Source organism: Hipposideros armiger, unplaced genomic scaffold (genome assembly GCF_001890085.2).
Source record: "Hipposideros armiger isolate ML-2016 unplaced genomic scaffold, ASM189008v1 scaffold_473, whole genome shotgun sequence".
NCBI lineage: Eukaryota > Metazoa > Chordata > Mammalia > Chiroptera > Hipposideridae > Hipposideros > Hipposideros armiger.
Genome location: NW_017731823.1, coordinates 264562 through 279354, shown reverse-complemented (window position 1 = coordinate 279354; position 14793 = coordinate 264562).

Genomic DNA, 14793 nt, shown 5'->3' with positions numbered 1-14793 from the left:
CAGTTTTATATACCACATATGAGTGAAGTCATATGGTTCTTGACTTTTTCTGTGTGACTTATTTCAATTAACATAATAATCTCTACTGCAAGCAGTATCGTATCCCAGGACCCAACTTAAGGGAAGAAAAAAAATTAAGATTTACATTAACTTTAGAGCTTTGATTGGCACATTCAACTGGCATATGTAGTCACTAATTCAGATCATGTCTATAACTTAAAGGGAATAAAAGAAAGAAAAACATCTAAAAGGACAGAAAATGTCATGAGATTGTCTAAATTTGCATCTGGGGCAGGGGAAGAAATACTCACTGAATAGTTTTAAAGGGATGGCAAAAGATAAATTATGATTACAATTCATTAGTTCTGCTCTTCAACATACAGATTATACAAGTCAAAAAGAGGAGTTTGGACCAAATGGCACAGGGTCTAGCTACCAGACTAAGAATTCTAGATTTTATTCTATACATTGGTGGAGAGAGTTTTTAGCAGGGGGCTGACAGGCTCACATCTGTTATATAGAGTATCAGTTCTTTGCATTAAAGTACACGCTTTCTTAGACCATCCGTTTACAGAGGGCTGTGTTAGTTTAACTTGTCCTGTATGACTTTCAGTACTGAAAATGAGTGTTATACTTTTTTGATGAGGTTAATACTAAGCCTAAATAAAAATATCGTTGCTACCATAATAATTTTGGGTATCATTACAGAAGCCAGATGAAAGGGCCAAATACTATAACAGAGTTTGCAAACACTGAAAATATAGAACTGAAGAAAGGCCCATATAAATAAAATGTATGGTATAATTGTTAACTATATACATAATACACTGTATTACAAAATCTACAAATTCCCAGAGCAATACAATAGTTCCAATACTTAGAACTAAGTATTATACAAGCTTAGTGTGGCTGTAGGTTGGATAGGATTGGTTGATTTGGGCTGGGTCCAACTGGGGCAACTCAGCTCTGCTTCATGAGTCGCTCATTTTCCTCATGACACTAGAGGGCTCGTAGATCACAGTTATGGCAGACATACAAAGGAACAGGTAGAAATATGAAAGAGCTTTTCAAGTCTTTGGTCATGCCATGCTTGCTAATACTCCAAGGGTCAAAACAAGTCACATAGCCATATCTAAGTTAAAGGGTGAGAAAATAGCTCATATTTTTAGTGAGAGTAGCTAAAAAAGTCACATGGTGTGATGATTAATTTGGAGTTTCAACTTGACTGGGCCGCAGGGGGGGCCCAGATATTTAGTCAAGCATTATTCCAGTTGTGTCTGTGAAGGTGTTTCTGGATAAGGTTAATATTTGAATAAGACCCTGATGCATGGCAAAGGGCTTGAATATAAGGAAAGGTGAAGAATCAAGGTCATTGATGCAACTTACGCAGGTGGGGATCTAAATCATTGCCATTAAAAATATAAACTGCAGATTGGTGCAGCCATTATGGAAATCAGTATGGAGGTATCTCAAAAAACTGGAAACAGAACTACCATATGACCCAGCAGTTCCATTCTTGGGTATCTATCCAAAGAAACCCAAGACACTAATTTGAAAAAATATATGCACCCCTATGTTTATTGCAGCGCCACTCACAATAGCCAAGACTTGGAAACAACTGAAATGCCCATCGGTAGATGACTGGATTAAGAAACTGTGGTACATTTATACAATGGAGTATTATATTACTCCACTATAAAGAAGAATGAAATCGTACCATTTGCGACAATATGGATGGACCTAGAGACTATTATGTTAAGTGAAATAAGTCAGTCAGAGAAAGACAAATACCATATGATTTCACTTATATGTGGAATCTAAAAAACTGAATGAACGAGCAAAGTAAACAGAAATGGACTCAGAGATATAAAGGGACAACTGATGGCTGCTAGTTGGGAGGGGGTGGGGATGAGGGAGAAGGGGAAAGGATTAGACAGCATAAATAGTTAACTACAATATTGCCACAGGGATATGAAAGACAGTTTGAGGAATATAATTAATAATGTTGTAAATATTTTGTAGGGTGTCAGATGGTCACATGTCTTGCTAGAGAGACCACTTCATGGATGGGATAGAGGCTTGATCACTGCACTGTACACCTAAAGCTGATATCGTATAATATTGTATGTCAACTATAAGTGAATATATATATATATATACATATATATATATATATATGTATATATATATATATATATAGTCATGGGACGTGGAGTATAGTGTGGGAGTGGAGTCAAGGGAATTGTAATAGATATGCAGATATTGGAGGGGGGAAGAGGGGTGGCGGATTGGGAAGGGGGGTTGTCACTTTGAGGGGTAAAAGTATAACTATTGCACTGTGTTGTACAGCTAAAACTAATTCTAAAAAATGTATTTCACAATAAAAAATTAATTAAAAAAATATATAAAAATAGATAAAATATGTTCAAGATACAACACACACATACACATTCACACACGTACATGCACACACACACACAATTGACTATCATGCAGAAGAATGCCAGAGCTGTTAAGTGATACCAACAATAGTATAATATTTTTACATTTCATCCCTGTGTAACATGACAGGTAGTCCAAAACCTTGTTAATAAATATTTAGAGGGAGACTGTCTGTTCTTCTTCAACAGCAGGAGAATTAAGGTAAATTCAGGCCAATGGGGGTAGAGGCAGTGGGTATTGCTGTTTCCCCGGTGTTTACTGTACCACTGGATATCAGGGACTCCTCAGGAGCTCAATGCATTGATTAAGTCTGAAATTAGGGTGACCCCACAGCACCAGCTGCCCCCATATTGAACAGTATCTGCACTGAGGATTTTCTCCCTTGGAGTCTGCCCCCACCCTAATTCCTGGAGCACTTCCTGGCTCTCACAGAGCCCCTCTCTCAGGAGCTGGGTCTTATTCACTGTATCTACAGCCTGTAGTTTCCTGTTAAGCATGGATCAGCGGCCTCTAAAATAAGCCAAGACCCACCAACTCTTAGTTCCTCCTGCCATAAAGAAGTGTTCTTTCACCCCAAAGAGCATCCCTCCTCCACACTTCCTACCTATCTAAATAAACCATCCCATCACCCACCCCAGTGCCCAAGCCTCAAACCTGAAAATCACTTTTGGCACCTCCATCTATTTATCTCACCATAGCCCTTTAATTCTCCAAATAAGTCAATGGCCCCTTCTAAGTATCTCTTAAGTTCATCTACTCCTTTCCATCACATCACCACCACCACCACCACCATCTCTCCAGGGTTTCTACAGTGGCCTCTGAAACAAACCCACTGCATTCCCTCCTGTTTCCTTTCAATCCATTCTACTGACTGAAGTCAGAATTATACTTTGTAATAGCGAAACTAATTGTGTCACTTCTTTGATTTGAACCTTTCAGTGGTTTTCCCAATAGTTTTCAGATAAAAAACTAATTAATATAACCAGGCCTCCAAAGCTACTCTGGCCTCAGCCACTCTGCCCCTTCCTCTCACACTGTTTTTCTTTCAGTGGCGCCAACACTCCACGAGGTTTTGCACCTTAGGCACACGCTTTTCCCTTGGTGATGAACTCCCTCCTGCCTTAACCTTATTTAGCAAGAACATCCTTATTCATTCTTTAGAATATCATTTCTATTAGACTGCTCAGGCCACCATAACAGAATACTACAGACTGGATGGCTTAAACAACAGAAATTTATTTTCTCATGGTTCTGGAGGTTGGAAATCCAAGATAGAGGTGCCATCAGAGCTGGGTTTTGGTGAGACCTCTATCCTTGGCTTGCAAACAGCTGCCTTCTGGCTGTGACCTCATATGTCCTTTTCTCTATGCAGGCATGCTTCTGACTTATCTTCCTCTTCTTGCAAGGACACCAGTCCTATTGGATAAGTGCCCCAATCTTATGACCTCATTTAACTTTAATGACCTCCTTAAAGACTCTATCTTCAAATGCAGCCACATTGAACTCTAGAACTTTCAACACATGAATTTTGGGGGCACAACTCAGTCTATGACATCATCCAAATACTTCTGTCTCAAATGCACACAGGTGACTCAGAGCTCCCTGTTACATACTCTCAAAATTATAATAATTTTGAAGTTATCTGTTTAATGATTGTCTCCCTTAGTAGACTATAAGATCTATAAGGGCAGGGACTTTGTCTATCTTCTTTGCCAATAGATCCCCAATGCCTAACTAACATAGTGCCTTGCACATAGTAGGTACTCAATAAATATTAATTCAATGAATAAATGGATTCATTCCATCATGCTTTTGTTAAAACAGATGGGTTTTAGATGTCAACACTTATCCATATTTAGCCAGAGATCATCTCATTCCTTGGATATGTTCTTTGGACCAGCTAGGTGCTCCCAAATAGAGTGGGTTTTGTAGCTGCTTAAGCCTCCCCAGCTCCTATCATATGTACTTCTGTTTCTTCCACTTTATCACAACGTATCAGTGAAGGAAAGGGCGGGAAAAAAAATGCTTCTCAAAAAAAAAATCACACATCAGTTTTGCTTGATAAAGTGGTCTATTTCAGACTGCCAGCTGTCCCCCAAGATTCTTCCCTCTCACTAACCCTCTGCATCCAGTGTATCTGTTAAATATCTCCTGTAATCATGCAACCACCTCCTCTCCTTTCCTGTTTCTCCTCATCACTTGTCTCCTGTATATCTAGAGTCATCCTGTAAGCAAGCCCCTTGTAATTTTAATGCTCCTAGTATTTTGGGCAGTTAGAATTAAGTAATTTAATTCATAATTAGGCCTTTGCTCACATGTTAACTGCTCCTCTTGCTCTACTCCTTTTGTTCTCACAAATGTAGTCGTAAGGTGCTGATGTGCTGTTTCTTTGTCAAACAGGAAGAGATAACTTCAGGGTCTCCAGGAGAACTTAGGAATTTGTTTTTCAGAAGGAAGTCATGCCTCCAAGGTAGATGTAACCAGCTCCTGGTGTCCAGGAGTCTGATGTGAAAAAGTGTTACCTGTGACTAAAGAGACACAGCCTTCTCTCTCGGTTCCCAGGAACTACCCCTGCCTCTCTGTTCCCGTTTAAAACCCTCTCCTTGGTCCAGAACTTTGGAGATGGTCTTTGGACATTAGTCCACTGTCTTTCCAGGCTTTCTGAATAAAGCAACCTTTCCTTTCCACCCCACACTTGTCTGTCAAGTACTGGCTTTCAAGAGGCAAACAGCCGAACTTGGGAATTTTTTGGTAACAACCCTAACTAGATTTAGCCATTTCACCCAAAAAATGACAATCTGTTCTCCCATGTTTAACAATGCTGTTTGGATAAAAACCAGAGTAACTAACACAACAAGGCCTCCAAATCCTTGAATGGCTACCCTCTGTGCTCTCCACTGCTCTGAAGATCAAGTCCAAAGTCTTTTTTTTTTTAAGATTTTATTGGGGAATTGGAGGGGAACAGCATTGGGGAATCTAGGAAGGGGAACAGACAAGTTGCTGTCCTTTTGTTCTTCAGCGTAGTTATGGAGGACGTCGCTTCACTGGCCCATGTTGGTATTATCATTGTGCTCTTCCCAGGTGAGGCAGTCACTCGCCAGCCATTGGACGGCCACTCACGGTGGCTCACGGCAGTGCACGCCCGCTGCTGGCCAGCCCTGCTGCAGCCTAAGCCATTGCCGCTGGAGACTCGTGTCAGCCCAGCTCCAGGTTGAGCTGTTGTTCACCATCTTAGCTGTAGAGGGTGCAGCGTCACTGGCCCTCATGTGGGATCCGAACTGGGGCCCTGCTGCTCAGAGCTGGCATCCCAAGCCAACTCTTAACCAACGCACCACTCGGCAGGCACAAGTCCAAAGTCTTTAAAGACAGTTTTTAAAGCCTTTTAAAAAGCCTCATCTTTCACCAGCCTGAATTGCTCCCCACCCCTTCAACTTCCTTTGCTGTTTCTGATCTGTGGCCTTCATAATGCTGTTCCCTCTTTCTAGAACCCTTTCTCAGTCATTTGTCTAACTCCAACTTTCTTTCATGTCCTTCCATAGATGATACTTCCTGCAGAAAAACTTCCCCAAATTTGGGTCTGTGGTCCAATGTCCAATCATTTTCCATCATAGCATTCATCATAAAGTATCATAATTTCCTATTGACAAGGCTACTGTTCTCCACTCAGTCTAATTTAATTTTTTAATCAAGGGGGAGGTTGTTTCATTAAAATGGTGTGTGCATAGCTCCAAAAATCTCTGACAATAAAAGACAGACAGACTCTGGAAGTGGCTGGAACCAGTAGATGGAAAGCCATTGATAACTAAGCCAATTATTTTCTCTCCTCTTCTTGTCCCTGCTCCTCTCTCTATTCATGTCCTTATTATTCTTGTCTCCCTGAAGATTAGCTCCTTTGACTTCATCACAAGGCAAAAGTTGTCCTCCCTGTAGCTCTTCACTGTTCATGTCCTGAGTTCCAACTTCACAGAGAAACAGACCAGGAGAAAATGCTGATTGGCCCAGCATGGGCCAATGTCCACCACTGTTCCAAACACCTCTAGCCAGGGAGGCAAAGTCATGTAGTATGAACTTCTGTTAGGGACCTCAAATTTTGAGGTTGAAAAACAAATCTAAGGAAACAATCTTTATTGCTGGCCTAAACAGTACCTATCTGTGAATGAGAAAAAGCTGCCAATCACTCACAAAGGTTTACTGCTATATTCTGGGAAAATTGTAATAATAAGTCTATATAATAAATGTATATATATATATATATATATATGTAATGACAACACATATAAATAGTACTCCCTAGATTTATATGCTGCAAAAATGTACCTAGAAGGCCTGGTTGGATCTCTCATGAACTACACAGACACCTTAAATAACTTTCTATAGCAAGTTAAAAATGGGAGGTATTATTGGCAATAGTACTTCCATTTTGCAAATTGATCCAGTCAAATATTGCACAAAGGAAAGCTCAGCTTGTTGTATGAGAATGTAGAGAAACAATGGTCTTATTTACCCAAAACATGTTATCAGAAGGACCTCACAGAGGTCATTTGTAAAAATGCCTATGTTATATGTAATTATCAAATTCAAAGATAATTTTTTTGTTAATTGCTCATTCAAATTTCAGTCACTGGAAAGCATGCTGATTGGAATTAGAAACCTATTATATGTGAATTTGTGGGCTGAGAGACTATTTCCAAATCACTTAGTAGCTTAATGTCACATCTAACCTCTACCATATTGTCACCCTCTTTCTCCACATCTCTAAATTATGAACCTTCCTTTCAATAATTACATTTATTTATGCCCTACACACCTTGTTATGGTTTAATCTGAAGATAATTTGATCTTCTTTCTCAGTAGCAGATGATGGGGTAAATAAGTAATAGAACATGAATTGGTGTATGGAAAAATTATAGAGTTGAGAAACCAAGGTACTTTATTGATTGGCAGGAAGAGAGATGGTAACAGATTTGGAATATTTTGGAAAGAATGTTGAATAATGGGTTAGTGAGATGATTACCATGGGCTTATTTCGTCTTCTATAAACACAACTCATATGATTACACGTTCCTTAAGGAAAACAGGAGCTAGCACAATGCCATAACAATGCTCAAGTACAAAATAAAGAGACCTTAATGCTGATGTGAAGGAGCAGTGCATGAAAACAGGGAAAGAGGAACTGATCAACTCAACTTAAAGTTAGAAATGCAAGTAATCAGAATAGCTGGTTTAGGAGCTGGTGAATTCAGAGGCCCCAGTCTTCTCTGGGTTTGCTCATTTTCTGTGCAGCAGTCATAGTATAGATCAAGTTTATCTTTCTAATGCGCAGACCTATTTGACAGTCTTAATAACATGCCTCCTAAATGAATGTTATGGATAAAATACAGAGGGCCAAACATTTTCTCAAGCAGTTTGCTGGCTAAGCTTCTTACAGCCTGAGAGGGAGAGGGTTAAGTGTTGTGATCATAAACCATACAGTAATTGCTCTCAGACCTATTAGCAGAATGTCTTGCATAGAGTGTCATCCTGCCATTCCCCACGGGTCTTGTTCACTAACCCCTCGCATTTTGACAGTTATTATCATCCAAGCACAAAACATCATCGCTACAACACAGAGCTATCCGCATAGTAATGTACCAACACCAACTTGGTTTCTGAGAATAATTATTAAAATCCTGATTTTAATTGGAACATGGGAAAGTAAAGTCGAGCTTTTGCATTTATTTTTTAAAATATGCTAAGAACAAATTAATTTCTATCGAGATCTCAAGAAATACAACTCCATGCATCCCCTTCCGAGGCAGTGTTTTCTCATTTACAGGGAATCAGGAGTCCTGGGCATACTTCTTGTGCACTCACTTTGAAAATATTGCCTGTAAGGGTAGCTCTCTTTAGGATTATGTGACATGTGAATTACACACTGAGAAGCTCTGAGGATGTTGATTTTTTGGCAAAATTGAATATTTTCCCTCCTAACTCTTTTGCTGTGATACATTACAAAACTGTCCCATTCATCAACATTGCTCATCTCTCTTTTATTCCTGCATATTTCTTCATTTGTGGACTTCAATCTATTTGCTTGTTTTTCGACTAGTTAATTTTATTACAGGGAGTAGCTATTTTAAAGGAAGAGATTCCTATTTAGTGAAGTTGAATCCTCATTCCTTCACTCATTAAACAAATATTTATTATACTCAAATTTAAAAATAACTGACTGGGATTCACTTGTCTTTTTATCCATTAACTGAGTGCTTACAATATTGCAAATACAGTAGGGTCTGTCCTAGGTGCTACGTATTAAAAAAAAATACATTGTCAGTGCTTTTGGAAAGCTTTGTTTGTGGCTGTGGATTGACATCTGTGGTTATGTAATGAGTCAGGCAGAGATGCAATTCTATTACAATGGTCTCACGCATATATATCTACCTTACCCTGAAACTTAACTATAGACCATTCACCCATCTTTGAGTAAAAACAATGCTTATGGACTACTAAATGCTACAGAAAATTTATAATTGATACAAAAATATTTATAATTTCAAAGTGTAACTTCTATTTTTATTCAACAACTCAGAATGATTTTACATCACACTTGAGTCCAAAATTCAGTGGCTTAAAATAATAACCGAATTGTTACTGTTCATAAGATTACAAGTTAACTGGGAGGTTCATCTAGGCTCAGCTGAGCTTCCCATGTATTCAACCTAGCTATGAATTTGGTGGATTGGGCAGGCAGCGCTGCTCATTTTGGCTGGACTCTTACATGTTTGAGGATCAATTGACTGATGGCTGGTCTGGAATAGCCTCAGCTCTAAGCTCTTCTAAGGGATATCTTAAACATCACCGAGTTCTGCTTCTCCTCTCTTCCTTTTCCCCTTCATTTTTTTTCTCATTCCTTACTTTTCTCCTTCCTTTTCTTGGTCTTCCCTTCCTTTTCTTTCTTTTCCGTTCTCTCCCTTCCTTTCTCTTCCCTTCCTTTTACTTTCCTTTCCTTCTTCCCTTCCCTTCTGTTCTTTTCCCTTTCTTTCCCTGTGGTGTTGGATTGGATTGGAAAATATTGGTGTGATCTCATGTTTGTCAGTGTCTTTTGATAGATATAGAAATAAATATAGATCTAAATATACATACATATATTCTCTATCTTTGTCCACAACAAGGACCTGGGAGAAGAGACACCCCAGTGGCAGTTAGCACCCAGATGTTGGCTTCTCAATGCGATTTTACACTAAAAGAAAATAGGGTTCCCTGGATAAATGTTTGATTCCCAGAGCTGGGGCACAAAAAGTTAAAGATGAGGCTGGGGCATCTTGTGGTGCTGCAAGAATGATGGGCACACACCAAAAGGACACAGAAGCGCACTTGAAGGAGCTCCCACTGGCCAAAACTTAAATAATTTTAGCATCAAAGTAAAGAATGGTAGTAATGGGTTATAATGCAAAGAATGAAATTGGAATCCATGAGTACATACTCTATAAAAATAAATAAATGAATATAAAAAGTTTTGATGATGAAACAGGAAATATATAATTTCAAAGTACTACCCCACAAAATATGTATTAACTTAACAAGGAAGAGTATCTTTACAGTGCAGACACCTAGCGGATACAACATTAATCACTTGCCCAAAGTGAACATCCTCATAATGGGACAAATTGAAACTGTGCACTACTTGATAGGTTGCAATAAAAACACAGCATCACTTCTGTGACATTTGTTTTTCCAAAGACGCATAACATGACTCTAAGCATGACAAAATATCAGACAAACTAAAATTGCAGACTACTCAACAAGATAACTGGCCCGTTGTCTTCAACAGTGTCAAGGTCATGAAAGACAAGGAAAGACTAAGAAACTGTTGTGGTTTGAAGAAGATTAAAGAAACATGACTAGTAAATACCATGTGCTATTATGACCTAGATCATTTTACTATTAAGGACATTATTGGAACAATGGTGAAACTGGAATGAGGTCTGATAATTTGACGATTATAATGCATCAATATCGCCTTCTTGATTTAGATGTCTTATTGTGGTTATGTTTCAAAATGTCTTTGAAGGAATAAATGTTAAAGTAGTCAGGACTAATAGCACATCTGTTCAACAACTTTACTTTCAAATGGTGTAGCAAAATGAAAAGTTCTTTGTACTCAATATCCAACTTTACAGCAATTATTTCAAAATTAAAAAAAAAATCTTCCTCTCCCCCAAAACTGCACAGGTCTTAAAATCTGTGGTACATAATAATGCCAGAAGCCCAAAGACAAGTTTACATAAAGTATAGTCACTGAACAAATGGGACTGATGGTGAGTACATTCCTTAATTATAGTATTAAGGAAATAAAATTATAATAATTATTTCTTGAGCATTTACTCTGCTCTGTCACTGAATACAATATAATATAATATTATAATATAATATAATACAACATATATAACACATTATGTATATAACATGATTATATTATATTGTATTATATTATATTAACTATATTATATATTCACTAGGAAAGTGTGTCTCAGGCAGGTTAAATCACACAGTTAGCAAGGAGTGCAGCTGGGACCTAAACCTCCACCTGTCAGCTTCAGATTCAGAACTCACCCTCGCCTGCTGTGTTACGCTGCCACCACTTTGTCCAGGAGCTATAGCTTTCAGGTGTCATGATTTGATATGAGTGTTCTAAACTATTTCCATTTTCTCAAATATTTCCCACATTAGCTTGACACATAACTAAATTCCCCAGTGTTATAGCCAAGTCGTTGAGATAAGATATGTTTTCTGGAAGCCTTTGGAAAGGTAATTACTACTGAATGCAATATATTTTGAAAGAGAATATTCATATTTTGTATTTTGGGAAAAATTAGAGCAAGAGGGCAAACTGAAGGCTGGGAATTAGAAAAATTGGGAGAAGGATATCTGCATGAGGATAGGAACTTTTGCTTAGAATACTGTCTACTACATAATAGGTACTCAGACTTTGAGTGAATGAATGAGTAAATTGGAAACAAGAGGATTCCAAAGGAATAAATTGCCCTACTTTACCATTTGCCAAAAACTAATTTAAATTCCAGCCAATATGTGTTAGAAATACTTGGGAGAGTACTATGTGTGCATTTAATCCAGTTATGCTGGATAACTGCTTCTTAAGCAGTACTGGTTTCAGCAGGAAACATTTAAATATATATATATATATTTTTTCTATGATGTCTATTAACCTTAATGTAAATCTTTCTGATGCTGCATAATGAATGCTAATCATGGATACAAGATAGATGATGACTGTTCAAGTACATTATAATTTGATTTGGCATATCCAAAATATTTCTGTCCCCTGATAAAACTCTTACAATAAATGTCTTAAGTGTTCCTGCCAGAAGATATCAACATGACAAATACAGCAAAACTATCCAATGCAGGTCAAGAACAACTTGCAAATGTGGAAAAATTCCCAAGTGTCTCTGGATAATACAGCAACTGAACAACAGGGTGCTCTTCAGTGATTTGTATTCTTATATTCAGACGGTTGGTGATGGCGATAGAAAATACCACCACACAAACCAAACCTCAGACTTCCCATCAGTCTTTATGGATGGAACCCAGTTTGTAAGCCTGCCCAGAATCGAGTGGGAATTAATTCTTTCTAGACACCATGTGTCAACCTAATTTGTAGATTCCTTCCCTCCTGAGTTATTGGCAGAGGAAGATATAGTGTCAGCTGCATTTTCTCACCTGAACCATGGTTAGTTCATGCTAGTGTTAAGCTGAACAATGACCAACATTGAAATAGAGAAGTGGTGATTAAAGGAAGTTCAAAATTTTAGAATTTTTGAAATCCTTCATTTAAAACCTTCTACTAATGTGATAACACATTTTTATTTATGAGAGAAAATAGAAATGTCCTGCTTCTGAAATTCTTTTGGTATATCACTAAATGCTTCATCTTTTCCTGGAACACTGTATATCAACAGCTGTATGTCCATCCTTATTGTCCTCCTCTACATAATGTAGGTACTTTATATAATCCTACATGTAATGCTATAGATATTTCCCCATGTCTTTTATATAGTGATCATGAATAAAAATAGACTACTTCTAATGTGTTATTTATCTTGATTGGTGGGGACACCATCTACCCAATATTCTCAACTAAAAACTTAGGATTCATTAACATTTTCCTTCCCTCCCCTCTCCCAGCTCTACCCTACTTTACTTGTAATCATGTCCTGTCAATTTTGCTTTCTAAGCATTTCCAGAGTCTATCCCGTCTATTCTTACTATTACTATCTATCTTTTGACTCCCTCAGATTACTCCATGAGCCCCTCACTTGTCTCCTTGCATCTGGTCTTGGTCTCAGCAAATCCAACCTCCAGATAACAAAAAGTTTTAAAATTGCACTTAGTATTCAAAAATTGGCCACCAGTAATCACTCTAAAAGGAAGGAGACCTTGACTATCTTGTTCCATATTGCATCCCCAGTGCCCAGAACAATGCTTGACACAAAGTGAGCACTCAACAATTATTTGTTGAAGGAATGCATATGCGTATGTGGTTCTGAGCCAGAAGAGCATGGCAGACTTACCTGAGGGTCTTCTTCACATTGCACACACCAGCCTCTACTGGAGCCTCTTATGAGTTCCTGGCCTAGAGAACAGAGTCTGTGTTTCTTAGCGCTGTGCCAGGGCCTTCCCGATCTGGCTGTTGCCTATAGCTCCAACATCAGCTTCTGCAACACGTTTTAATTCTCTACCTTCAAGTAATGACAAATTACTTATAGCACAAGCACACTGCCCCAATTTCATGCCCTGTCCATTTGAAATATATATTTACCTCCTCTCTGCCCTTACCAGGAATTCTTCCCTGATTCGTCTCCCTCCCTCCCCTACAGCCACACCAACACACACTTCTTCTACTAAGGAGGAGGCTCAGTATATTCTTGCATTTAACTATTGTTGCCTTTATTTTGTAACCATCTGTTCAAGCATCATTCATTCTTCCTAGAATATCATATTTTGGGGTTAGAGACCATGACTTAGTCATCTTTGTATCCTTAATACAAAGCACAGGGCTTGGCACACTCAATGTCAGCTTGTTAAATAAATAAAATGATGCCCAAATTAGAGAAAAAAAATAGTAAAAGTAAGGCTTATGCTGTATGTATGCTTCTACTGTGCTGTGATTTTAAAATTAAAATATTCTCTTAATTAAACCTTTTGTTCCACTAAGCAATGATAAAAAAGTATAGTAAACTTTCAGCAGTCAGACCACATGTTAACATTATATATATATTTGCCTTTCTTAGAACAAACCCAGGCTTAACTAACACTTTTTTTGCTATGATCAAGACATTAGTTTTCACCCATTCCCATGCAATATTAATGCTTACAATAGAAATGTGAAGGAATCGCTGCTTAAATTTGTGACTTTACCTTTCTTGCTAAGACTATTTGCTGGTGTTCTCTTTAGCGAACAGAATTTACACAAGCTCTGTCTGACCAAGCCTCTAACACCACATTTGAAATGGAATATGAAGACTTTTGTGGGGAGCTGCTTTTTATGTGGCTATGAAGTCTGTCCTTCCTTTAATTAGCATTCCTATCTGTTGTTTGAAAAGCATGCTGTTTAATCCAATTTCTATATTAAAAAAAAAGGAAACAGGAGTATTTCTTGCACAAAGAGACAGTAACAGAAAGACATGTTTGAATTTTTTAATCAAAGCAATTGAACTGCTTATGTTCATTCATTGTCTCTGCAGAAGTTCTGATGGGCGTAAGACCCAAGGGCAGTGGTGTTTGGGAGACATGCACTGGGGCTGAGGCTGAAAACCTAGCTGAATGCGGAATATCTCACTGAGAATCATGGCTGCTATTTTTGTTAGACTTGATGGTCAATAAGGACTGGCTTTGTCACTTCTGTTCTTTTGAATTAAGCCTAATGGGTCTCTTCTTATCATGGAGATGCTACTTCCATCCCTACATCACTTTTTAATTCATTACCGCCTTTAGACATGTGATTGAGTCCTCCGGTAATACCTTTAATGGACACTGTGTTGACAAACCCAGAAAGCTTAGCATGGAAGAGACAGGTATTTATTTTTAATGGGGTCACCCTGTATCAGGTGATACTCTTTGCATATAGTCAAATGCAAGCGTCAGAGTGAGTGGATGTTTCAATAAGATGAGCAGGATGTAGGCCTTGTTCATGCTACAGTTCCTTAGCCACTATCTTTGAAAGTAAGCTCTGCTAACAGGCTTGTAATCGTCCTTACTGACAACTGGTGGCACGGAATAGCAAGACTCGAGTACAGAAGTTGGCCATTTTTTCCAATTCACATAAAACCATTTTGTCTTTTTGATATTTTA